Source organism: Pan troglodytes, chromosome 1 (genome assembly GCF_028858775.2).
Source record: "Pan troglodytes isolate AG18354 chromosome 1, NHGRI_mPanTro3-v2.0_pri, whole genome shotgun sequence".
Taxonomy (NCBI): Eukaryota; Metazoa; Chordata; class Mammalia; order Primates; family Hominidae; genus Pan; species Pan troglodytes.
The window spans coordinates 134,770,256-134,797,920 of record NC_072398.2 but is presented as its reverse complement, the minus strand read 5'-3'; the positions used below and the strand labels follow the sequence as shown (position 1 = coordinate 134,797,920).

At 37.0% G+C, this 27,665-nt stretch overlaps 1 long non-coding RNA gene and 1 pseudogene across 1 annotated transcript in view; one reads left to right on the top strand and one right to left on the bottom strand.

The window, feature by feature from the left end:
• The window catches only part of LOC104001626 (uncharacterized), a 120,348-nt gene extending 117,078 nt beyond the window's left edge, over positions 1–3,270 (bottom strand). The window contains exon 1 of the long non-coding RNA XR_673527.4: positions 3,227–3,270. This is a non-coding gene — a long non-coding RNA (uncharacterized LOC104001626). The remainder of the gene's footprint in view (positions 1–3,226) is intronic.
• A 10,660-nt stretch (positions 3,271–13,930) lies between these two features.
• Positions 13,931–24,164, top strand: LOC100612259 (secretory carrier-associated membrane protein 1-like; annotated as a pseudogene).
• Positions 24,165–27,665: the final 3,501 nt, after the last annotated feature.

The window sequence follows — 27,665 nt, the reverse complement described above, 5'->3', positions numbered from 1 at the left end:
GTTAGTTTTGTTTTAGTCTGGGATTGTTTAAAAGAAATCTGCAAAAAGCCTGGGAGTGGGGATGCCTGTAGGCAGTTCTTAAAGCGCAGTGTTCCTCTGTTTCCTGATTGCAGGGAGCATTGAGTCATCATCTGACAGGCATAAATAATACTTGAGAAACATATCCCGTCTTTGAAAATAGATTCCATGAATTCTTCAAGTTGTGTTTTTGCATTTTTTTTTCTTTTTTTTTGAGAAGGAGTCTTGCTCTGTCACCCAGGCTGGAGCGCAGTGGCGCAATCTTGGCTCACTGCAAGCTCCACCTCCCGGGTTCACACCATTCTCCTGACTCAGCCTCCCGAGTAGCTGGGACTACAGGCGCCTGGCACCACGCCCGGCTAATTTTTTGTATTTTTAGTGGAGATGGGGTTTCACCTTGTTAGCCAGGATAGTCTTGATCTCCTGACCTTGTGATCCACCCGCCTTGGCCTCCCAAAGTGCTGGGATAACAGGCGTAAGCCACCACGCCCGGCCTGCATTTTTACATTTTACATTTTATACTTTATCTTTCGTCATCTATGAATAGTCAATAAATGTTTGAACAAAAAAGTGAGTGAGTAAATAAATGAACAGGTAAATTAAAGCATTTTCTTTATTTCCACCTAACTAAATACATCCATTTTACTGTTTTACTCATCTGTGTAACAAATGTGAAAAATACACAAGGAAGGGTTTTTTTTTTCCAGCATAGGCAATTCTTCAACTTTTATGTCCATAAGAATCACTCAATAAACTTACTAAATGTGAAGATTCATGAGCCCCCTACCTAAAGATTCTGATTTAATAGATCAGCACTTTGGGAGGCCAAGGCGGGTGGATCACAAGGTCAAGAGATCGAGACCTACCTGGCTAACATGGTGAAACCCCGTCTCTACTAAAAATACAAAAAATTAACCAGGAGTGGTGGTGGGTGCCTGTAGTCCCAGCTACTCGGGAGGCTGAGGCAGGAGAATGGCGTGAACCCGGGAGGCGAAGCTTGCAGTGAGCCGAGATCGCCCCACTGCACTCCAGCCTGGGCGACAGAGTGAGACTCCATCTCAACAACAACAACAACAACAAAATAAATCAGGCATAAATACACAGGAATGTAAATGGTAATATCATACACACAAACTTCAAAAGTTATGTCTGATGTGAGGGGTCCACAGGCCACACTTTGAGAAATATTGCTATCTAAGGGCTGTTGATTCTCTGGTCTATCATTCTGATATCAGAATCTTAAAAAATTGTGAGTTGCAATCATCCCACCTTTGGACCAGAGTCAGCCAAGTGGAAGCAAGCATTATCAAGTAAGAGAATTTCAGAGATTCGCCAAAGTGAGAAGGGACATTGCAATATCAAGACTTACTATAAAAATGTAGTAATCAAGACAGCATGATATTGACACAAAGGTTAATCGAACAATGGAAAAGAATGGAGGGTCAAGAAATAGATCGATACATGAGCAATTGATTTTTAACCAAGGTGTAAAACAATTTTCATTGGAGAATAGTCTTTTCAAAAAATGGTGCCAGAACAATTGGATATCCATATACCAAGTAAGTACTCCTATCCACAATATTGAAAAAGTAACGCAAAATGAATAATATACCTAAATGTTAAACCGAAAGCTATAGAACTTCAAGAAGAAAAGATAAAAGAAAATCTCTGTGATAGTATTTTAGAAAAAGAATTCCTAAATACAATACCAAAGTCACAATCCAAAAAACAAAAAGTGGTACATTGGATTTTATGAAAATTAAAAACTTCCCCTCTTCGAAAAACACTATTAAGAAAGTAAAAAAGACAAGCCACAGACCAAAAGATAATGTTTGTAAATCACAAACAAAGTGACTTGCAAATTACTTATCTGATAAAGGATGTGTATCTACAATATGTAAATAACTCTCAAGACGTAATTTGAAAAAAATCATTTAAAAAATGGACAAAAGATTTAAGTAGACACTTCATCAGCAAACATATATGGATAGCAAATAAGCACATAGAAAGATATTCAACATCATTTGTCACTAGGAAAATAAAAATTAATCACATTGAGATACTACTACATACCTATTAAAATGGTTACAATTTAAAAGACTGACCAAATATTCACAAGGACAGAAAAACTAGAATACTACTACACAATAAAAGTAATAAACTATTAATACATGCAACATGGATGAGTCACAAAATAACTATGCTGAATGAAAACAGCTGGACAAAAAAGAGTACACATTGTAAAGTTCTATTATACAAATTCTAGCAAATAAAATCCAATCCGTAGTGACAGAAACTAGATTAGTAGTTTCCTGAAAATGGAAGAAGGTAGGGATAAAAAGGAAGAAGGCATTAAAAAGAGTCCCAAGCAATCCTTGGAGGTTGATGCCAATGGTCATTATCTTTCTGGTGGTAATAATTTCATATGTGTAGGATACATATGACAAAACTTATCAACTTTATTTGAAAATTATTGTATGTCAATTATATCTTAACATTGTTTAAACATTGGTAGCTATTTAAGAAGATAAGAAAAAAAGAAAAATTCAGGAAATAGTAAACTCCAAAAAATTCAAAAAGTAATACAAGAAAGAAGCTATTATCACAGTACACTATTTGATTCACCAATGAATATTTCAATAACTATGGAAATATAAATCTGAATATTTATTTAACCCAAATTATGATAGGGCTTTTCTAGAAAAAGGAAAAGGGAGACTTGGAACACGGATGGGGTGGAGGAACATCTAAGAGAGTTAATTATCTTAATAGACTATAACAAGAAGTCAAAAGATAACCATAAAACTACAAAATCAAGAAATATATGATATGCAGATTATTTAGAGACATAGCGGTAAGAATCAGAAGCAATGACTGAAAGAGTTGAAGCCATTTACTTCTTGAGAGGACTGGGGAATAGAAGTAATAAGGAAAAGGACCACTGATTTTAGCACACACTCATATACACACAGGCACACACGTACATGTGTATATAACCTATGGTGCCATTTCATTTGACTTAACAAATAGATCATAGGCAATGCTGCGTGAATATTTTTCTATTTCTGTATAACCCAGACTTCATGATTGAATGGTAAACATGCCTTGGAAGTTAGAGAACACAAATTGCTCTGGATACAGTTTAGAGATATATCTCTCCTGGAGCCATTTGCTTACATCCCAAGGGTAATAAACAGAAACAACTTACCCCTTTCTTCCAGAGATATTTGCTTACAATCCAGAGTAATTCTCTCCCTTCTGCTGAGATTTGTTTACAGAGTAAAGTTTTGTCTCTCTTTCTAGTGGGAGAAGGGGTACATGTACCAGCTGCCCAATATACCACTAAGTCTCATGATTTCAGGGTTTTTCTCCTGTGTGCCAAACCCTAGCACATGCACATAAACATCTGGGCCTCATCGAGTTCCTTTGTGGAGAATTGGGGCACAGATAACCTTAAAACCACACAAGCGTATTATCTCACAGTTTCTATGAATCAGAGGTTTGAGTATGGGTTGGTTGGATTCTCTGCTAGGGTCTCACCAGGCTGAAATCAAATGGTTACAATTTAAAAGACTGACCAAATCAAATATTCACAAGCACAGAAAAACTAGAATACTACTACACAATAAAAGTAATAAACTATTAATACATGCAACACAGATGAGTCATAAAATAACTATGCTGAATGAAAACAGCCGGAAAAAAAGAGTATAGATTGTAAAGTTCTATTATACAAATTATAGCAAATAAAATCCAATCTGTAGTGACAGAAAGTAGATTAGATGTAAGGTTTCAAGATCACTTTTAAGATAACTGGTTGTTGACAGTACTGAATTCCTTGCAGTTGTATGACTGAGTTCTTATTTTCTTTTTGATTGCTGAACAAGAACCTCTCTCAGCTTCTAGAGACCACTCTCAGGTCTTTGCCACACAGCCCCCTCCATAAGCAGTTAATGAGGTAATTTGCTTCTTAAAAGCCAGCAAGGAAAATCTCCCTCATGCTTCTGATCTCTTTTTTTAAGAAGGGTCCAGTTCCTTGTAAGTACTTGCCTGAATAAGTCAGGTCCACCCAGAATAATGTCTCTTTTGATTAAATCAAACTCGACTAATTTTGGATGTTAATTACATCTGAAACTCATTTCATCTTTGTCTTATAATGTATTCTAACCATGGGAGTGAAATCCTTTATAGTCACAGTCTCAGTCACACTAAAGGGGAGAGGTTGATGCAGGCTGTGTACACTAGAGTACAAGGAATTGTGGGAGCCATCTTAGAGTTCTGGGTGCCACATTCTACGATTCAGCATACCTATAGACACAGGTCCAAAGAGGCAAGTACAAGGATGCTCATCACAACCTTGTTGGTAACATAAAAACTCATTACCTCCTGATATGTTCTGAATGTTTGTATCCCCACAGAATTTATATATTGAAACCGAATGCCAGTATGATAGCATTAAGAGATAGACATTTGGGAGGTGAATAAGTCATGAGGCCAAAGCTCTCATGAATGGGGATTGTGCCCTTATAGAAGCGGTTTGAGGGAGTTTGTTCTCCCCTTCCACCATGTGAGGATAGAGCAAGAAGGTGTCTGCCGTCTTTGAAGCAGAGACTAGGCCCTCACCAGTACCCCCAATCTGTTGGAGCCTTTATCCTGGATTTCCCAGCCTCCAGAACTATAAGCAATAAATTTCCATTGTTATAAATTACCCAGTCTAAGGTATTTATTATAGCAGCCTTAAAGGAGTAAGAAAGCTGTCATCCAAACGTTCAAAATAAGAAACATATAAATAAAATGAGAAATATTTTTATGTTGGAACATGACATAAAAGTTCAGCAGGAAAAATAAATGGGTAGGTAAATTATATGCATCTTAACATGCATATTTCTTGTTTCACTGAATATGGCAGTGAATGAAATAATAAAGTTAGGGGAATTTGGAGGAATTATGGTGGATGGGAGGCAGGACTAGACTGCAGCTCTCATGCAAACAGAGCAGTGTGTGGAAACTCACATCATGAACTTTTGCTCCAGAACTATTGCAGGAATAAACCAGAAAAGCTGAGAGAACTCACAGACCCTATGAAGGAAGTAGATTGCTCCTGCAGGACCCAGGAGACATCTCAAATATTGTGGGTGCCCAAGCTGTGGAAATAGGAAAGAGGAATTGTCCATCCCTGAACACACACCCTCACTGGGGAACCTGAAGGTCTAGATCATGGGAAAAGATTCTGGCCTTACCTGGACCTGAGTCAATTTAGAGAGCCAAGGGAAATACAGGGTTAACGAAGCAGTGGGAAACGTCCTGTGGACTCTCTGGGTCTCCTGGGAAGCCATTTCTGCCTTGTCTCACAGGGGTCCCTAGGGAGAGCTGCCAGAGGAACTGGGAAAGGTTGACAGGGAAAAGACAATCTCCACCTGAACTTTGTAACAATTCCACCCAAACACGAAGTCTCTTGGCCTGAGCTTGGGGGAGGGTGTGACTCTGGTGTGCAGACTCCACAGGTGGGGAAGCATGAAAGCCCTGCTTGCTTTTGCAGCTGGGAGACTGGTGGCCTGGGCAAATTCTCAGCCCTGCTCACGCACTGCCTGGAAACAGACTTGGTGCTATTGGTGGGGGCACTGTGGGAGTGAGACCGGCCTTTTGCATTGTGTGGGAGCTGGGTGAGGCCTGTGACTGCCGGCTTTTTCCCACTTTTCTGTCAACCTGCATGACAAAGCAAAGGCAGCCATAGTCATCCTGAAAACATAACTCCTTTGACCTGGGAACCACATCCCCATCCCCCACAGCAGCTGTGGCAAGACCCACTCAAGCGGAGAGTCTGAGCTCAGACACGCCTAGCTCTGCCCCCACCTAATGGTCCTTCCCTACCCACCCTGGTAGCTGAAGACAAAGGGCATATACTCTTGGGAGTTCTAGGGCCCTACCCACTGCCTGACCCTCCCTATACTACCACAGCTGATGTTTTCTTGAAAGCACCACCTTCTAGCAGGAGGCCAACCAGCACAAATATAGTGCATTAAACAACAAAAGCTAAGGATCCTCGTAGAGTTCATTTTGTCCCTGACACCTGCAGATGGTACACATCACAGGACTCTGTGCAGACAACCCGCAGTACCAGCCCAGAGCCTGGTAGACCTGCTAGGTGACTAGATCCAGAAAAGAGATAACAATCACTACAGCTCAGCTCTCAGAAAGCCACATTCCTAGGAAAGCCAGGAGAGTACTACATCAAGGGAACACCTGTGGGACAAAAGAGTCAGAACAGCAGCCTTGAGCCCTAGACCTTCCCTCTGACAGAGCCTACCCAAATGAGAAGGACCCACAAAAACAATTCTGGTAACATGACAAAACAAGGTTCTTTAACAGCCCCCTAAAAAAATCACACTAGCTCACCAGCAATGGATCCAAACCAAGAAGAAATCCCTGATTTACCTGAAAAACAATCCAGAAGGTCAGTTATTAAGCTAATCAAGGAGGCACCAGAGAAAGGTAAAGTCTAATTTAAGGAAATCAAAAAAAATGATACAAGAAATGAGGGAAGAAATCTTCAGTGAAATAGATAGCATAAATTAAAAACAATTAAAACTTCAGGAAATATTGACATTCTTAGAGAAATGCGAAATGTTCTGAAAAGTCTCAACAATAGAATCGAACAAGCAGGAGAAAGAGCTTCAGAGCTTGAAGACAAGGTTTTTGAATTAACTCAATCCAACAAAGTCAAAGATAAAGGAATAAGGCAAATGAAAAAAGCTTCCAAGAAGTTTGGGACTATGTTAAATGACCAAACCTAAGAATAACTGGCATTCCTGAGGAAGAAGAGAAATCTAAAAGTTTGGAAAACATCTTTGGGGGATTAATCAAGGAAAATTTCCCCAGTCTAGCTAGAGATCTAGACATCCAAAAACAAGAGGCTCAAAGAACACCTGGGAAATTCACCACAAAAAATCATCACCTAGGTACATTGTCATCAGGTTATCTAAAGTTAAGACAAAGGAAATAATATTAAGAGCTGTGAGGCAAAAGCATCAGGTAACCAAGGAAAACCTATCAGATTAACAGCAGATTTCTCAGCAGAAACCTTACAAGCTAGATTGGGGCCCTATCTTCAGCCTCCTTAAGCAGAACAATTATGAGCCAACAATTTTGTATTCAGCAAAACTAAGCTTCATAAATGAAGGAAAGATAACAGTCTTTTTCAGACAAACAAATGCTGAGAGAATTTGCTACTACCAATCCATCACTACAAGAACTGCTAAAAGGAGCTCTAAATCTTGAAACAAATTCTGGAAACACATCAAAATAGAACCTCTTTGAAGCATAAATCTCACAGAACCTACAAAACAAAAATACAATTAAAAAAAAACCTAAGGTATACAGGCAACAAATAGCATGATGAATGGAATAGTACCTCACATCTCAATACTAACACTGAATGTAAATAGCCTAAATGTTCCATTTAAAACATACGGAATGGCAAAATGTATAAGAATTCACCAACCAAACTATCTGCTGCATTCAAGTGACTCATCTAACACATAAGGACGCAAATAAACTTAAGGTAGAAGAGTGGAAAAAGACATTCCATGCAAATGGACACCAAAAGCAAGCAGAGGTAGCTATTCTTATATCAGACAAAACAAACCTTAAAGCAACAGCAGTTAAAAAGAACAAAGAGGGACATTATATAATGATAAAAGACCTTGTCCAACAGGAAAATATCACAGTCCTAAATATATATGCATCTAACACTGGAGATCCCAAATTTATAAAACAATTACTACTAGACCTAAGAAATGAGACAGACACCAACACAGTAATAGTGGGGGACTTTAATACTGCACTGACAGCACTAAATAGGTCATCAAGACAGAAAGTCAATAAAGAAACAATGGATTTAAAGTACACCCTGGAACAAATGGACTTAACAGATATTTACAGAATATTTTACACAACAACCACAGAATATACATTCTATCATCAGCACAAGGAACTTTCTCCAAGATAGACCATATGATAGGCCACAAAACCAGCCTCAATAAATTTTTTAAAAATTGAAACTACATCAAGTACTCTCAGACCATGGTAGAATAAAACTGGAAATCAACTCCAAAGGAACCTTCAAAACCATGTAAATACATGGAAATTAAATAACCTGATCTTGAATGATCATTTCATCAACAATGAAATCAAGATGGAAATTTAAAAATTCTTCTAACTGAACATCAATAGTGACACAACCTATGTAAACCTCTGGGATACAGCAAAGGTGGTGCTAAGAGGAAAGTTCCTATCCCTAAATGCCTATATTAAAAAGTCTGAAAGAGCACAAATAGACAATGTAAGGTCACATCTCAAGGAATTAGAGAAACAAGAACCAACCAAACCCAAACCCACCAGAAAAAAAGAAATAACCAAGATCAGAGCAGAACTAAGTGAAATTGAAACAAACAAACAAAATACAAAAGATAAATTAAACAAAAAGCAGATTCTTTGAAAAGATAAAAAACTGTCATAGATAGCTCTTATTATTTTGAGATACGTCCCATCAATGCCTAATTTATTAAGAGTTTTTAGCATGAAGCATTGTTGAATTTTGTCAAAGGCCTTTTCTGCATCTATTGAGATAATCATGTGGTTTTTGTCTTTGGTTCTGTTTATATGCTGGATTACATTTATTGATTTGCGTATATTGAACCAGCCTTGCATCCCAGGGATGAATCCCACTTGATCATGGTGGATAAGCTTTTTGATGTGCTGCTGGATTCGGTTTGCCAGTATTTTATTGAGGATTTTTGCATCAATGTTCATCAAAGATATTGGTCTAAAATTCTCTTTTTTGGTTGTGTCTCTGCCCGGCTTTGGTATCAGGATGATGCTGGCCTCATAAAATGAGTTAGGGAGGATTCCCTGTTTTTCTATTGATTGGAATAGTTTCAGAAGGAATGGTACCAGTTCCTCCTTGTACCTCTGGTAGAAATCGGCTGTGAATCCATCTGGTCCCGGACTCTTTTTGGTTGTTAAGCTATTGATTATTGCTACAATTTCAGATCCTGTTATTGGTCTATTCAGAGAGTCAACTTCTTCCTGGTTTAGTCTTGGGAGGGTGTATGTGTCGAGGAATTTATCCATTTCATCTAGATTTTCTAGTTTATTTGCGTAGAGGTGTTTGTAGTATTCTCTGATGGAAGTTTGTATTTCTGTGGGATCGGTGGTGATATCCCCTTTATCATTTTTTATTGCGTCTATTTGATTCTTCTCTCTTTTCTTTGAATGGGCAAAAACTGGAAGCATTCCCTTTGAAAACTGGCACAAGACAGGGATGCCCTCTCTCACCACTCCTATTCAACATAGTGTTGGAAGTTCTGGCCAGGGCAATCAGGCAGGAGAAGGAAATAAAGGGTATTCAATTAGGAAAAGAGGAAGTCAAATTGTCCCTGTTTGCAGATGACATGATTGTATATCTAGAAAACCCCATTGTCTCAGCCCAAAATCTACTTAAGCTGATAAGCAACTTCAGCAAAGTCTCAGGATACAAAATCAATGTACAAAAATCACAAGCATTCTTATACACCAACAACAGACAAACAGAGAGCCAAATCATGAGTGAACTCCCATTCACAATTGCTTCAAAGAGAATAAAATACCTAGGAATCCAACTTACAAGGGATGTGAAGGACCTCTTCAAGGAGAACTACAAACCACTGCTAAAGGAAATAAAAGAGGATACAAACAAATGGAAGAACATTCCATGCTCATGGGTAGGAAGAATCAATATCATGAAAATGGCCATACTGCCCAAGGTAATTTACAGATTCAATGCCATCCTCATCAAACTACCAATGCCTTTCTTCACAGAATTGGAAAAAACTACTTGAAAGTTCATATGGAACCAAAAAAGAGCCCGCATCGCCAAGTCAATCCTAAGCCAAAAGAACAAAGCTGGAGGCATCACACTACCTGACTTCAAACTATACTACAAGGCTACAGTAACCAAAACAGCATGGTACTGGTACCAAAACAGAGATATAGATCAATGGAACAGAACAGAGCCCTCAGAAATAACGCTGAATATCTACAGCTATCTGATCTTTGACAAACCTGAGAAAAACAAGCAATGGGGAAAGGATTCCCTATTTAATAAATGGTGCTGGGAAAACTGGCTAGCCATATGTAGAAAGCTGAAACTGGATCCCTTCCTTACACCTTATACAAAAATTAATTCAAGATGGATTAAAGACTTAAACGTTAGAACTAAAACCATAACAACCCTAGAAGAAAACCTAGGCATTACCATTCAGGACATAGGCATGGGCAAGGACTTCATGTCTAAAACACCAAAAGCAATGGCAACAAAAACCAAAATTGACAAATGGGATCTAATTAAACTAAAGAGCTTCTGCACAGCAAAAGAAACTATCATCAGAGTGAACAGGCAACCTACAAAATGGGAGAAAATTTTCACAACCTACTCATCTGACAAAGGGCTAATATCCAGAATCTACAATGAACTCAAACAAATTTACAAGAAGAAAACAAACAACCCCATCAAAAAGTGGGTGAAGGACATGAACAGACATTTCTCAAAAGAAGACATTTATGCAGCCAAAAAACACATGAAAAAATGCTCACCATCACTGGCCATCAGAGAAATGCAAATCAAAACCACAATGACATACCATCTCACACCAGTTAGAATGGCAATCATTAAAAAGTCAGGAAACAACAGGTGCTGGAGAGGATGTGGAGAAATAGGAACACTTTTACACTGTTGGTGGGACTGTAAACTAGTTCAACCATTGTGGAAGTCAGTGTGGCGATTCCTCAGGGATCTAGAACTAGAAATACCATTTGACCCAGCCATCCCATTACTGAGTATATAGCCAAAGGATTATAAATCATACTGCTATAAAGACACATGCACACATATGTTTATTGCGGCACTATTCACAATAGCAAAGACTTGGAACCAACCCAAATGTCCAACAATGATAGACTGGATTAAGCAAATGTGGCACATGTACACCATGGAATACTATGCAGCCATAAAAAATGATGAGTTCATGTCCTTTGTAGGGACATGGATGAAATTGGAAATCATCATTCTCAGTAAACTGTCGCAAGAACAAAAAACCAAACACTGCATATTCTCACTCATAGGTGGGAACTGAACAATGAGAACACATGGACACAAGAAGGGGAACATCACACTCTGGGGACTGTTGTAGGGTGGGGGGAGGGGGGAGGGCTAGCTTTAGGAGATATTCCTAATGCTAAATGATGAGTTAATGGGTGCAGCACACCAGCATGGCACATGTATACATATGTAACTAAACTGCACATTGTGCACATGTACCCTAAAACTTAAAGTATAATAATAATAAAATAAAATAAAAGATAAAAAACTGATAGATCATTACCAAGATTAATCAAGAAGAGAGAAATTCCAAATAAGCTGAATTAGAAACAAAAGGGAAGACATTAAAACTGAAGCCACAGATATACAAAAGATCATTCAAGGTTACCATGAACACCTATACATGCATAAACTAGAAAACCTGGAGGAGATGAATAAATTCCTGAAAAGTTACAACCCTTCTAGCTTAAATCAGGAAGAATTAGATACCCTGAACAGACCAATAACAAGCAGCAAGTTTGAAATGGTAATAAAAAAATTACCAATAAAAAAAAAGTCCAGGACCAGACAAATTCACAGCTGAATTATGTCAGACATTCAAAGAATTCGTCCCAATCCTATTGACACTATTCCGCAAGATAGAGAAAGGGAATCCTCCCCAAATCATTCTATGAAGCCAGTATTACCCTAATACCAAAACCAGGAAAGGACAAAACCAAAAAAGAAAACTACAGACCAATATCCCTGATGAACATACATGCAAAAATTCTTTAAAAAATACTAGCTAACTGAATCCAGCAACATATTAAAAAGGTAAACCACCATGATCAACTGGGTTTCATAACAGGAATGCAGGGATGGTTTAACATATGCAAGTCACTAAATGTGATACACCACATAAAGAGAATTATAAACAAAAATTACATGATCATCTCAATAAATACAGAAAAAGCATTTGACAAAATCCAGCGTCTCTTTATGATTAAAATTTTCAGCAAAATCGGCATACAAGAGACATATCTCAATATAATAAAAGCCATCTATGACAAACCCACAGCCAACATAATACTGAATGGGGAAATGTTGATAGCATTCCTTCTGAGAACTGAAAGAAGACAAGGATGCCCATTCTCACCACTTCTATTCAACATAGTACTGGAAGACCTAGCCAAAGCTATTAGACAAGAGGAAGGAATAAAGGGCATCCAAATCAGTAAAGAGTAAGTCAAACTGTCACTATTTGCTGTTGATTTGATTATATACCTAGAAAACCCTAAAGATTCATTCAAAAAGCTGCTAGAACTAATAAAAGAATTCAGCAAAATTTCAGTATACCAAATTAATGTACACAAATCAGTAACTCCTATACATCAACAGCAACAAAGCTGAGAATCAAATCAAGAACTCAACTGCTTTTACAATAGCTGCAAAAATAAAATAAATATTTAGGAATATACCTAATCAAGGACATGAAAGACCTATGCAAGGAAAACTACAAAAAACTACTGAAAGAAATCACAGAGGACAGAACGAAATGGAAACTCATCCCATGCTCATGGTTGGGTAGAATCAATATTGTGAAAATGGCCATACTGCCAAAAGCAATCTACAAATTCAGGCAATTCTCATCAAAATAACACCATCATTCATCATAGAACTAGAAAAAACAATCCTAAAATGTATATGGAACCAAAAAAGAGCCCTCATAGCGAAAGCGAGACTAAGCAAAAAGAACAAATCTGGAGGCATCACAGTGCCTGATTTCAGACTATACTACAAGGCCATAGCCACTATAACAACATGGTACTGGTATAAAAAGAGGCCCATAGACCAATGGAACAGAATAGAGAACCCAGAAATAAAGCCAAATACTTACAGCCAACTGATCTTTGACAAAGCAAACAAAAACATAAAGTGGGGAAAGAACACCCTATTCAACCAGTGGTGCTAGTATAATTGGCAAGCCACGTGTAGGAGAATGAAACTGGATCCTCATCTCTCACCTTATATAAAAATCAACTTAAGATGGATTAAGGACTTAAATCTAAGATGTGAAACTATAACAATTCTAGAAGATGACATTGGAAAAACCCTTCTAGAGCCTGGCTTAGGCAAGGATTTTATGACCAAGAACCCATAAGCAAATGCAATAAAAACAAGGATAAATAGATGGGACTAGCTGGGACTTAATTTAACTGAAGAGCTTTTGCACGGCAAAAGGAACAGTCAGCAGAGTAAACAGACAACCCACAGAGTCGAAGAAATCTTCACAATCTATACATCCAACAAAGGACTAATATCCAGAATCTACAAGGAACTCTAACAAATCAGCAAGAAAAAAACAATCCCTCAAAAAGGGGGCTAAGGACATGAGTAGACAATTCTCAAAAGAAGATATACAAATGACCAACAAGCACATAAAAAATGCTCAATATCACTAATGATCAGGGAAATGCAAATTAAAACCACAATGCACTACCAACTTACTCCTATAAGAATGGCCATAATCCAAAAATAAAAAAATAATGAATATTGTCATGGATGCATTGAAAAGGGAACATTTCTACACTGCTGGTAGGAATGTAAACTAGTACAACCACTACGGAAAACAGTGTGATGATTCCTTAAAGAACTGTAAGTAGAACTACCATTTGATCCAGCAATCCCACTACTGAGTATCTCCCAGAGGAAAAAGAGTCATTATATGAAAGACAGTTGTGCATGTATGTTTATAGCAGCACAATTTGTAATTGCAAAACTGTGGAACCAACCAAAATGCCCATCAATCAACAAGTGGATAAAGAAACTGTGGTAAATATATATGATGAAATTTTACTGAGTCATAAAAATGAATGAATTAGTGGCATTCACAGCAACCTTGTTGGGATTGGAGACTACTACTCTAAGTGAAGTAACTCCAGGAATGGAAACCCAAACATTGTATGTTCCAGATACCCCTGTTTCCCTAAAAACCTATGGAAATAAAAAATTTCTTAAAAAACATACTGTTTTTACCTTTGAATTAAACAAAAAGAAAAAGGTATATAAGGTTTTAAAATGCACACAACGCAAGAACAAATTGGGAAGACTGACACTACTCAACCTCAAAGCTTACTATGAAGCTAAAGTAATCAAGACAGTTTAGTACTGGCTAAAGACTAGACAAATAAATCAATGGGAAAGAATAGAGTCCAGAAATAGGCCCATACAAATATAGTCAACTGATTTTGACAAAGGAGTAAAGGCAATACAATGGAGCAAAGAGTAATTTTCAACAAATGGTGCTGAAACAATTGGACATCCACATGCAGAAAGAAAAAAAATGAATCTAGACACAGACCTTACACCCTTTACAAAAATTAACTCTAAATGCATCATAGACCTAAATGTAAAGTATAAAATTATAAAACTCTCAGAAGACAATGTAGGAGACTTTGATGACGTTAGGTATGGCAATAACTTTTTATATATTGTACCGAAGGCACAATTCATGAAAGAAATGATTAATAAGCTAGACCTCACTAAAATTAAAAACTTCTGCTCTGCAAAAGACAATGTTAAGAGACTAAGAAGACAAGCCACAGACTGGAAGGAATATCTGCAAAAGACACATCTGGTAAGACTGTTAACCAAAAAACACAAAAGACTCATTAAATTCAACAATAAGAAAGAAAAGAAACAACACAATTAAAAATGGGCCAAAGACCTGAACAGACACCTCATTAAAGAAAATATACAGATGCTAAATAGCATCTCAAAAGATGATTTACACCCCATGTCACCAGGGAAATGCAAATTATAACAGCAATAAAATACCACTACACACCTATTCAAATGTAAAAAATATAGAACACTGACAACAACAAAGGCTGGTGAGGATATGGATCAACAGGAGCTCTCCTTCATTGCTAGTGGGAATATAAAATGGTACAGCTACTTTGGATAGCATTCTGGTGGTTTCTAACAAAATTAAGTATAAGGTTACTAGACAATCAATAATCACACTCCTTAGTACTTGCCCAAAGAAGTTGAAAACTTATGCCTACACAAAAACCTGCACACAAATGTTTATTGAAGCTTTATTCATCATTGCCAAAACTTGGAAGCAATCAAAAGGTTTTTAAAAAGGTGAATGGATAAAAAGATGGTATATCCAGACAATGAAATATTATCTGCACTAAAAGAAAACAAGTTATCAAGCCATGAAAACACAGAAGAATCTTAAAAGCATATTACTAAGTGAAAAAAGCCAAAGTGAAAAGGGTATATATTGTGTAATTCCTACTACATGACATTCTGGAAAAGAGAAAATTATGAGACAATAAAAAGATCAGTGGTTGTTAGGGGATTGAGGCAGAGAGGGAGAGACGAATAGGCAGAGCACAGAGGATTTTTAGGAAAGTGCAACTATTCTGTATGATACTACAATGGTGGAAACATCATGATATATTTGTTCAAACCCATGGAATGTACAATACCAAGAGGGAACTCTAATGTCAACTACACACTTTGGAAGATAATGATGTGTCAATGTAGGTTCACCAATTGTAACAAACATACCACTCTCATAGGGGATGTTAATAATGTGGAAGGTGATGCACCTGTAGAGGACAGAAGGTATATGGGAAGTCTCTATACCTACCACTCAATTTTCTGTGAGCCTGAAACTTCTCTAAAAATAGTCTATTAAAAATTCATGGAATGTAATACCTTATTTATAGATATGCAATGTTGTAGTAATCCTTTTTTTTATTTTCTATATTTCTGATGCTATGACATGATGGGGGCTCTGCTGACCCCGAAGAAACTGGCCGTCCTAGGGCTAGCTAGTTGCTAGAGACAGTAAAAGACTTTCCTGTGAGTGTACTTTTCCTTTGCAAACCAACCAATCCAGAGCCCAGACCCCCCACCATCACCTCCTTTATATGGCCCCCATAGGGCTCTTTCACTCAGGGCCACCATTCCCCTGCCCTAATCACCCCAGGGCCTACCAGACAACTGAGACAACCCCTATACCCTTGAGCCAGCTGAAATTATTCAAATTAGTCAATGTTAAACCTATTCACCCTGCCTCACCTGTTTCTTTCTGCAGAACCCACAGTAAAGACTTTGCCCATGTTTTCCCCTAGCTCTCTCTGACTTCTGACTGACCTTGGTGCTTCCCCTTGTGGCCCCTGCATGGTGAGGTATAGCCCTCCCCTTGGGAACTGTAATAAACTATCCTTTCAATGGCAGTTGGGTCCTGATCTGTTGGCCTCACCATACCCAAATAATAATAAAACCTACATTTTAAAATAATTATTTATAAACATAGTATGTTAATGTATTTTTATAATGCATTGGCAGGATTTACACTAAATCTTTCAAATGGCTGACTCCAGGAATGAGAAGGGTTATGAGACTGGGGAGTTGGGAGATTAGAGGGTCACAATTTTACATGTAGGAGTATGCTGTCGTAAAACAGGAGAGTTGAAGAAAATATAACAAAATGTTAAGAACTACTCATTCTGTGTGGTGAGACAGAAGTGCTTATTATATGATTTTAAAATATTTATTTTTGAAAATAAAAATTATTTTTAAAAGAGTAATGTTACCTACAACATTCAAAAGATGTGGTAAAGATAATACTAAATAAAGAGCAAAGAGTATTCAGGAGATTCATATACAAGTTAGGATGCAATTTTCAAAACAAGTCGAGGCAAGAAATGCAGAGAAGAGACACAATAGCAGTAATGGTATTCCAGACACTCCAATTTATTCACAACTTGTTCAACACCCCTTCTCAGCTGGGTTGGTGTATCAGTTATCTGTTACCACAGTAATGCCGTGTAACAACCATGACAGAAAACACAAAATCCCCCTGGCATATGGCAATAAACTCTTCTTACTCACAAGTCTTTAGGTTGACTAAGCATTTTGTTGATCGAAGCTGAGCTCATCAAGACTTAGTTATGTGTCTATTGCCAGCTGTAGGGCAATTAAACAGTCAACCCTGGATGAACTTGCTCACAAGCCTGTGCCATCTTGCTCTATTCCACATGACTGCTCACCAGCAGGCTCATCCAGCCTTATTCTCAAGGCAAAGTGAGAGCAGCAAGAGGCAACAAGAAGAAAAACACAGGGCCTCTAAAGACCTGGGCTCAGAACTGGCACACTGTTGGTTCCACACATGATTTATGCCAAGGCTAGTATAGACTCAGTGTCTTTAATGGAAGGAGTAAACAAATCGAGACCATTGCCACCATCAATCCCACCTCAGTTAGACAAAAACTATCTTGGTGGATACTTTTTCCAGTTTACTTACTTCATTCACTGTGAGAATTAAGAAGCCAGACAGAGCAGGGATTAGCTCTATTTAGGGTTTGTTTGTTTGATTTAAATAGGTCCTTATGTGTTCCTGCTTGAGATCATTCCCTGATATGGCAGCATCCTTATCAGTTGACCTAGACCTTCCTAGACTATTGTAACCTAAGAAAGGTAAGGCCCATATTCTTCAGAAATGCAGTCTGAAAAAAGCTAATGTCTCTGATTATTTACCTAAGAGAGGACAGAATTATATGCTGGGAAGGTTAAAGTCAGTGACAGGCCACCTTCCAGTCATGATGTCAATTATATTCTTGCCAGAATGCCTGTAAAGCCTTCTCAAAGGAGATCTTGAAAAACAAGGTGAAGAAATAACACATATGACTATATTCCCGTTTTTGGGAAGTCACAATACACCTTAGTTTTATACACTGTTGGTTGGCAGACCAATACCCATTCCCTCTTCCTTTCTTAACTAAAAGATCCTTGATTTTGCTTTAGGACAGCAATGCATCATTAAAAATATTCCTTATTCCAGACTCACTTACAGCTAGTGATAGCTGCATGACCTATTATTTCCTGGCAGTGAGACATAAGCACAAGTTAACTAAGCGGACAACTGAGAAAAATATATTTCTTTCCAGAAATAAAGGGACATATTTCCTGTTCTCCACTTTCTACCCTGGACTCTTTCAGGTGTTTCCTGCCTAGAAGTGCAGCAGCCACCGTATGAGCATGAGAAAGAAATCCCCACACTATGCCAGGGAGGCTGCAGAATTCAGAAAGGAGACTGCGTACTGGAGGCATCCTGGAACTGACATTCCATTCTGGATGACTATGTCTGCATTTATTTTTCTACATAAGAAAAATAAACTCCTACTTGTTTATATCTTTGCAATCAGATCCCTGTCGCATGCAGCCAAATGCAAATCTAAATAATTTGTGAGTTCTAAGAATTTCTGCACTGAAAGAAAAACCTTCCTAGCTAGATTTAGTCATTCCACAACATATGTATATTGTACACCATAAATATACACAATTTTATCTATCAATTTAAAAATAATATTAATAAAATAATAAAGATGTGAAAGACCTAAATAAATAAGGGGCAAAAAAGCTCAGTCCTTCCCAAACTTATTTGCACACAGCACTTTTTTTAAAAGTAATTTATTTTTACCTTCTATAGTATATGAACAATGCTTCACAGAATATCTGTTTGGAAAATTCCATTTTCTTTTGTGTTATACAACTTTTACCTTGAATGGCCTGTTTCCTGGTTAAAGTACTGCATTAATGAAATCAATGTGTGAAACAGATCTTTATATGGACAAATCATCTTGTAACACCAGCTATCTCAGAATAGACATCATTTGCTTATCCATGATCCCGTTCATCAAAAAAATATTTATTGGTCACCTAATAGGTTCCGAACTTTGCTAAGTCCTGGGGATAGAAAGATAACTTAATCCAGTTCTCAAATCTCTGTTAGCTTAAGGTTAGTGTGACAAGACAATTATTTGTAATGCAATGTATCTAAAATTCTCTGTTACCACAATTTAAGGACATTCCAAGCATCCAGGGCACACCATCATGATTCTCCTGATTCATGAATATTAACCTAACACTGTCAGGTTCATGGGGAAAAAAACTGGATACTCAAGAAGGATTTGAGCCAACTATCCAACATTTACATATTTTTAAAAATTATTTTTTATTGAGACATAATTGATGTACATATTTTCAGGGTACATGTGATAAACTGATACATTCATATAATCAAATCAGGGTAATTAGGATATCCATCACATTAAATGTTTAGCTTTTCTTTATGCTAGGAACATTCAAATTATTCTCTTCTAGCTATTTTGAAATGTTTAATAGACTAATGTTAACTATAGTCACTCTTCTGATCTATCAAACACCAGGTCTTATTTCTTCTATCTATTAGTAACTGTATAATTGTACCCATTAATAATCTCTCTTTATTCCCTCCTTTCCCACCCTTCCTGGCCTCTGGAAGTCTATCTATCTCCATGAGCTCCACATTTTTAGTTCACACGTAAGAGTGAGAACATGCTATATTTGTCTTTCTGTGCTTGGTGTATTTCACTTAACATAATGCCCTCCACTTCCATTCATGTTGCTGCAAATAACAGGATTTTATTCTTTTTATGGCTAGATAATATTGTTTATATACCACATTTTACTTATTCATTTATCCATTGATTGGCACTTAGGTTGATTCTATATTTTGGGTATTGTGAATAGTGCTGTAGTAAACATAGAGGTGCAGACATCTCTTTGATATATTGATTTCCTTTCTTTTGGACCGGCTCTCAACAATCCCTTCAAGCCTCCACCAGGCAGTGTGAGGATGCCTAACGTACCCAATACACAACCAGCAATAATGAAACCAACAGAGAAACATCCAGTTTATACACTGATTGCAAAAAAACATGCATTGGCCCAAGCTGAACTTCTTAAACACCAGGAAGAAGTAGAAAGAAAAGATGCAGAATTAGTCATCGGGAATGAGAAATGCAAAACCTCACTCAACATGGTATAAAAAATAATTGGCCACTTCTTCTTAGCAATTTTCCTATAGAACCTTGTTTCTATCAGGATTTTTCTGTTGACATTCCTATAGAATTCCAAAAGACAGTAAAGCTTATATACTACTTGTGGATGTTCCATGCTGTAACACTGTTTCTAAATATCTTCAGATGCTTGTCTTGGTTTTGTGTTGATTTTGCAAGAGTGATTGATTTTAGTTTGAGTATCCTGTGGTTCTTGCTTTTTACTCCTTGTTCATTTGTCTGTTGGTACAGACCACTTTATGGAGCTTTCAGGAGTGACAGTTCATTCAGACTCTTTGTATTCTTCTTTGTCTATATTTGTTAGTTTGCTGTACATGCATTCCAGGCATACGAAATTGGGGTAATTGTGGTTGAGTTTCAACCCTTACTGTTCTCAACCAAAATATTCCTATTGGAATCAGGATGATAATCACAGCAGCACTTTTCGCAGCATCAGCAGCCATCTCACTAGTTATGTTTTTAAAAGATGATGGCCTCCAGCTGCATCTATGTTGCTACAAAGGACATAATTTCATTTTGGGGGCTGTGTAATATTCCATGGTGTATGCATACCACATTTTCTTTATCCAGTCTACCATTTATGGACATTTAGGTTGATTCCATGACTTTTCTATAGTGAGTAGTGCTGCAAGAAACATACAAGTGCAGATGTCTTTTTGAAAAAAGAAGGTACTAATTAACATTCCCACTAATGGTGTACAAGGGTTTCCCTTTGTCTACATTCTCACCAGTATCTGCTATTCTCTGTCTTTTTTGTAAAAGTCATTCTAACTGGAGTGAGATGATATCTCATTGTGGTTTTGATTTGCAGTTCTCTGATAATTAGTGGTGGTGACCATTTTTTTCATATATCTGTTAGCCATTTGTATGTCTTCTTTTGAGAAATGTGTTCAGATCTTTTGCCCATTTTTTATTCAATTATTTGGTTTTTACTATTGAGTTGTTTGAGTGCCTTATATATTTTGGTTATTAATTCCTTGTCAGATGGATAGTTTGCAAACATTTTCTCTCATTCTGTAGGTTGTCTTTTCAGTTTTTGATTGTTTTCTTTGTTGTGCAGAAGCTTTTGAGCTTTATGTAATCCCATTTTAGTTTTGATTTTATTTCGTGTGCTTTTGAGGCTTACTCAAAATATCTTTGCCCAGATCAATGTTCTGGAGCATTTCTCCAGTGTTTTGTTCTAGTAGCTTCATAGCTTTTTTGTCTAGTAGTAGCTTTATTTTTAAATAAAAATATATTCTATGCCCATGGGTTGGAAGAATCAATATTGTTAAAATGACCATACTACCCAAAGTGATTTACAGATTCAGTGCAATCCCTACAAAAATACCAACGACATTCCTCACAGAAATAGAAAAAAAAGTACTAAAATTAATATGAAACCACAAAAGACCCCAAATAGCCAAAGACATCTTGAACGAAAAGAACAAAACTGGAGGCCTCACACTACCTGATAACAAATCAGCTGGTACTGCATAAAAACAATGGAACAGAATAGAGAGCCCAAATATCAATCCATACACTTACAGCCAACCCATTTTGGAAGAAAATACAATAAGGAGAGAGTAGCCTCTTCTATAAATGATGCTGAGAAAACTGGATAACCATATGCAGAAGAATAAAACTAGACTCTATGTCTCACCATATAGAAAAATCAAATCAAAATGAATCAATATTTACATCTTAACTCAGTCTTGATTTTCTTTAATTGCCCTCTACACGCAATGATTCATGTCAAAAGACAACAGCGGCAATTCTTTATGAAAACCCTAAGCAGTTAATGCCCTTGATAGAAGTGAAGAGACCTAATATATAAAGAATAAGAGAAAGATGTAATTATGACTAAACAGAGGTTCAAGTTCAAGGAAAGGATAACTTTAGTATTTTGAATAGGAGAGGGATAAGAAAGGGACATAAGAGCGACGTGTTGTCAGAATGCAGGGGAGTTTTTAATGGAAAGGCAGAAGATTAAAATACCAAAAAGAGTGGTTGGTTGATAGAGCAAAGTCTCAGAACACATAGAAGGCATTGGAATAAAGAACAAAAACATGAAATTAACCTGAACAGAAAGAAGGCATCATCCTCCGATACAAGAGAAGGAGTGAAATGAGAGCGGATGTGGGTCGTGTGTGGTTGGAGGAGAGATTTATATGGGTTGAATTGTGTTCCCCCAAAATATATATTCAAGTCCTAGCCCCACTCCCTCAGAATGTGACCTATTCAGAAATCAGGCTGCTTCAGACGTAATTAGTGAAGATGATGTACTGGAGTATGGTGAGCCCCTAATCCAGTACAACTGCAATCTTTATAAAAGAGGGAAATTTGGACACACACACACACACACACACACACACACACACACACACGGAGGACAATGTGAAGACACATGAGGGATGATGGCCATGACAACTGAGGCAGAGATTGGAATGTTGCATTTGCAAACTAAAGAATGACCATGGATTGCCAAGAGCTTCCAGAAGCTAGGAAGAGGCAAGACAGAATTCTCCTCTACAAGTTTTAGAAGGAGCATGGCCCTGCTCATACCTTCATTTCAAGCTTCTAACCCCTAGAACTGTGACAGCATAAATTTCTGTTGTCATAGCCACCAAGGTTTTGGTTCTTGGTTATGGCAGCCTTAGGAAATGAGTACAAAGGTGTTGCAGAGATCACACTGTGGCCTTTATCTTACTGATGATGAAGTTAAAGGACTAGCACCAAGATTAAAAGGGAGCGTTGACTGTAGTGAAGCTCCAAACTAATACCTGAGGAGAATAAAAGTGGAAGCCAAGCATGAAGATATACAAATAAGTAATAAGGACTTGGCTGAAGTCAGTGACTATGAATTTATTACAACACTAATCTGATAAAAATTCCAGACACAAATATGAATTTAGTACATGATAAAGATATTTCAAATCAATGCATATATGATGGATTGGTTATTCAATAGAATACGATTAACAATTTGGGGATAGAAAAATAAATATCTACAGGTGGAACTAACTGTCCCCTTGAATTAAAAATAATGTTAAAGAGTTGTTTATAATAATTGTTTTAAAAAGGGAAACAGCCTAAATACCAAATAAGGGAAAATATCATATAAATAACATCTGGTTGTTAACAAATTTTACACCATAATAATATGTTCTTATTTTAAAACTGGAAAATGTCAATACATGCTATTGTCAACTATTATAATTTTATAAAATATATGTATATACATACACACATATACATAATGTGTCTATACATCTCTAAAGAAAATAAATGGTTATTGACTACTATCTCCATATGATAGAATTACAGGTATTCTTTCTATATGATTTTCTTTCAAATTATATACTTAATATTTGGCTTTAATTATTTATGGCTTTATTTAGAAAAGTACTGTAACAATGGTGGTTCTAGAATTTGAGGATCCTATGTAAGTTGTCAAAACAGCCCAATGTTTCAACTCTCTTTTTTCAAGAATCAAAAACAATTCCTGAGATGGAGATCAGAAGAGCCATGTTTAAAAGAATGGATGAAAACCAGATACCCAAGGAAACTACAGCAGGGAAATACATGCCTGGGACCACGTGTATATACTAGACATCTGGTGCATCAGTTAGGAGCATTGCAAAGATAAATGCAATTTGGGGAGTAAATTGCCCATGAAAAATTTAGGCCATGTGAGGAATTTAAGATTTTGTGGTACAATTTGGTTTTGGTTTTAAACTTAGAGACTGGCCGTGACCTGTTTTATGCCATGTGAGTTTGGTTTTTACCTGCTGTGGTCTGAGTGAATGACCTTAAACTGTAGGTCATTTGGGATTTTGACCTTGTTCATTTCACATCTGCTTATGGTAGCACTATGCAGAGGTAAGAAGCTGTTACACAGACAGGGACTCCAGGCATCAGCCTATGTGCCAGGGAGAGGAAGGTGGGGAGAGGGGGCAAATTCAATGTACAGAAGTTGGCCACAATAGTCTCGTTTGATACAGGCCTTCTAGATGATAGGGATTTAAACTTATTTTTTAGTTTTTCTGTGTTTTGCAGTCAGGCTTGCAGTCCAGGATTATGAACTGATGCTAAGTTCTGTGGGAGCTTTAGTGTATGCAAGCTTCTAGCTTTAAAAGTGTGTGCCAGGCATAGGAGACAATGTGGATAAGCTGCCTAAAATTCTATTTATTTTGTTCATCATTCAAGGCCAAGGGTGGTGCTGTGGAGGGAATAGGCTCTTGGACCCATGAAGCATATATCCATAATCTCATAAGAATTACTCCCAACACATGGCTTCAGGTTAATTCTGGATTTGTTATTTTGCATAGACTCTGATCACAGCTATAGCTTTAGATTTCAGAGACCCAATCTGAATGCAGGGTTCAAATAGTTTGTTCACATTCTCCTCTCTGAGTAGAACAATCCCACTCAAGTGATTGTCCCCTATCAAACAGGACTCATTCTCTTCTATTCCTGCCTGGTTCCCCATAATATGCCTCATTATTGCTATGTCTTCCCTTAGAAGTCTATTCCATTTATTTATCCAGCATGAAGTTCACCCAAAACTGTCATATTGATACTTCCCTTGTAATTCTTCCAGTATTTTCTACTGATCTTCCTACTCTTCTCTATAATCTGTCCAGAATCTTTGTAACTACTCAAAATAGCAGTCTCAGTCCTTAAGATAGTGGGTTCCCAATTGTCTATATTATGAATTTTTCACATTCAGCTTTAAGAGCTACTTCTCAACAGTTTTTTTGGATCCTGCTTCTCAGCATGGTCTACAGACAATTCAGTCTGCTCTCACATATCTTCCCCTCTCTTTCTACCCAAGATTTATTTGGACCTCTGCCACAGTTTCTGATCTAATAACAACAAAGCATCTTCCCCTTTTCTAATTCCTTTGTTAAGTATAGTTAGATTTGGGTATATATTATTTTCCCAGTTGTCTTTCCTGGTTGTAATATCTGCTTTTCCCCTTTAACTCTGTCCAGTATTCTGATTTCTGCAATCTCAACTTTTGTTTTTAGGGAATTAGTTTCTTCCTATAGATAATTGTTTTTCAAGGAGGGTATAATTGATAACAGTGCAGGATAACTCCATTTCATCTATTATTTTGGTGAAACTGTCCTATATATTGCAAATGGTTTAGTATCCCTGGCCCCTGCTCACTAAATACCAGGAGCACTTTCTCAAATTCCACTATGGAAATCAAGAGTCCACAGCTATGTCTACATCATGATTTTTTTGTTGTTGTTGTGGTTGTTGGGGGGGGGTTTTGAAATAGAGTCTCGCTCTGTTGCCCAGGCTGGACTGCAGTGGCGCGATCTCGGCTCACTGCAACCTCCGCCTCCTGGATGGTTTCAAGCGATTCTCCTGCCTCCGCCTCCTGAGTAGCTAGGATTACAGGCACGTGCCACCACGCCCAGCTAATTTTTGTATTTTTAGTAGAGACGGGGTTTCACCATGTTGGCCAGGCTGGTGATGAATTTTTGGTGAGTGGGTTCAAATGTGCCTGACCAGTGTGACACGGCCTGCTAATTCTGCCTGCTCCCAGCCCTAGAGAGTCCCAGGAGAGGTTGTGGAACACTGGAAAAGTGTTAACTGGCTCTACGCTTGCTCTGGAAAGGAAGAAGTAGGAGATCTAGAAAAACTGCTTCTGTAGCAATGCCAAAACCAAAGCCCACTTGGAATAGTTTGGGGAGAAAATGGGAAGTAAGGGTGATAAATGGAGATCAGTTTTCTTTTAAAAGGAGCGGAGCTGGAGCAGAAACTGAAGTGGGATGCAGGGTAAACAAGGGTTTTTTAAACAATGCAGATCAGAGAGTATGTTTGTATGTATGACACCAGGAGCTGCCTCAAAAAATTGTGGCCTCTTTCTCTCGTAACAGGATTTTTGAGAAAAGTTAACAAGAAAAATAATTTGCCCAAAAGAAATATATATATGTTTGTGTGTATACATACACCTACTCATATATATGCAAGTGCAACGGTGGGAAAGACTCTACATCTATAATATGTCACTTTCATATCCCTAGATTCAATGAAAATAGAAGTTGTGCTGAAAACAAAATATTCTGAAAAAAAAAAGAGATCAGTTTAAGTACAATTAAGCTCAAAAAAGTTTGAGTATTGTCTCAGTTGTGGAATGCAATCCAGAGAAAGCACAAATTTGTAGAATATTCCAGAAATGACGAGTATTTGAAATGTTTTATTTTGGTGCTTTCATTTTCTATAATGAAATGAGATAACAAATTCCTATTTGCGTCTTAGTATTCCAAAATAGCTAGCAAGAATAGAAAAATCTGACAGTTACTGAGAAAAAAAGAAAAAAAAAACATGAAAATAGCCAAATCTGTCCAATCTTGTATTTATCCATTCAGGCTCTAAATGGTGTTATTGTTGAAAAGAAGTTAAATTTTCTTCAGAGAAAAACTTTTTTTGTGGAGAAAATGGCATTCTTTGCTCACTAAATAAATGTGTGTAAAATTAATTTGATTCCCTTCTATTAATAACCAGTAAAAATATAATAGTGGATTATCATTCATTCATTCACTCTACAAATACTTTTAGGTCCCAGCATGGGCTAGATCCAGGGTGCAACACTGATGAAAACAGGCTCCAGCAAAAATGAGATGTATTTCTGCCCTCAAAGCACTGATAATCTTCATAAATTAAAATTATTATGAGGAACACAAACAGGCAATTCACACAAGAATAACAAATTGTCTAGAAATGTATATAAAATACTCATCCTCACTAGTAATCAATAAATGCAACTTTAAAATTACAGTAAGATACTGTTTTTCATCAACCAACTTAGAAAAGACTTTCTAATAATAATATTTAGGATTGGTGCACAAAAATAGGCCCTCTTATTAATTGTTACTTGGAGCATTAATTAACAACATTTTTCTAGAATATAATCTGGCAACATGGATTAAAAGAATTAAAAGTTGTCATACTATATAGCACGAACCCACTTCCAGGAAATTCAGCTGAAAACCTAGATTACTGAAGTCTTTATAAATAAAGGAATGAGAATGTTCACCACACTACTATATATGTACCATGAAATGGAAGATTTATCAAAAAATATGGCACATTCTTATATACCATCTTACTAGTAAAAATTAGGTGGTAAAATAATACTGAATAAAATTAAGAACTTTATGATATAATTAGTAAAAAAAAAGGAAACAATTAAAATTGGGTATAGCATAATGCCATTATAAATAATAAATGTGTATATACTGTAAAAAGATATATGTACACATGTAGAAGAAAATACAGTTGTCCCCCCTTATCCACTAGGAATATGCTCCAAGACCCCCAATGAATGTCCAAAACCTTAAATAGTAGCAAATCCTATATATACTATGTTTTTTCCTATACATACCTACCCATTATAAAGTTTAATTTATAAATTTGGCACAATAAAATATACTGTAATAAGAGTTATGTGAAGGTTCTCTCTCTCCCTCTCTCTCTCTTAATATCTTATTGCACTGTACTCACCTATTTTCAAGCCACAGTTGACCAGAGGTAACTGAAACCTTAGAAAGCAAAATTGTGGATAATGGAGGACTACTGTAAACTGAAAACAAAAAGGTGAAATGAGTTACAAG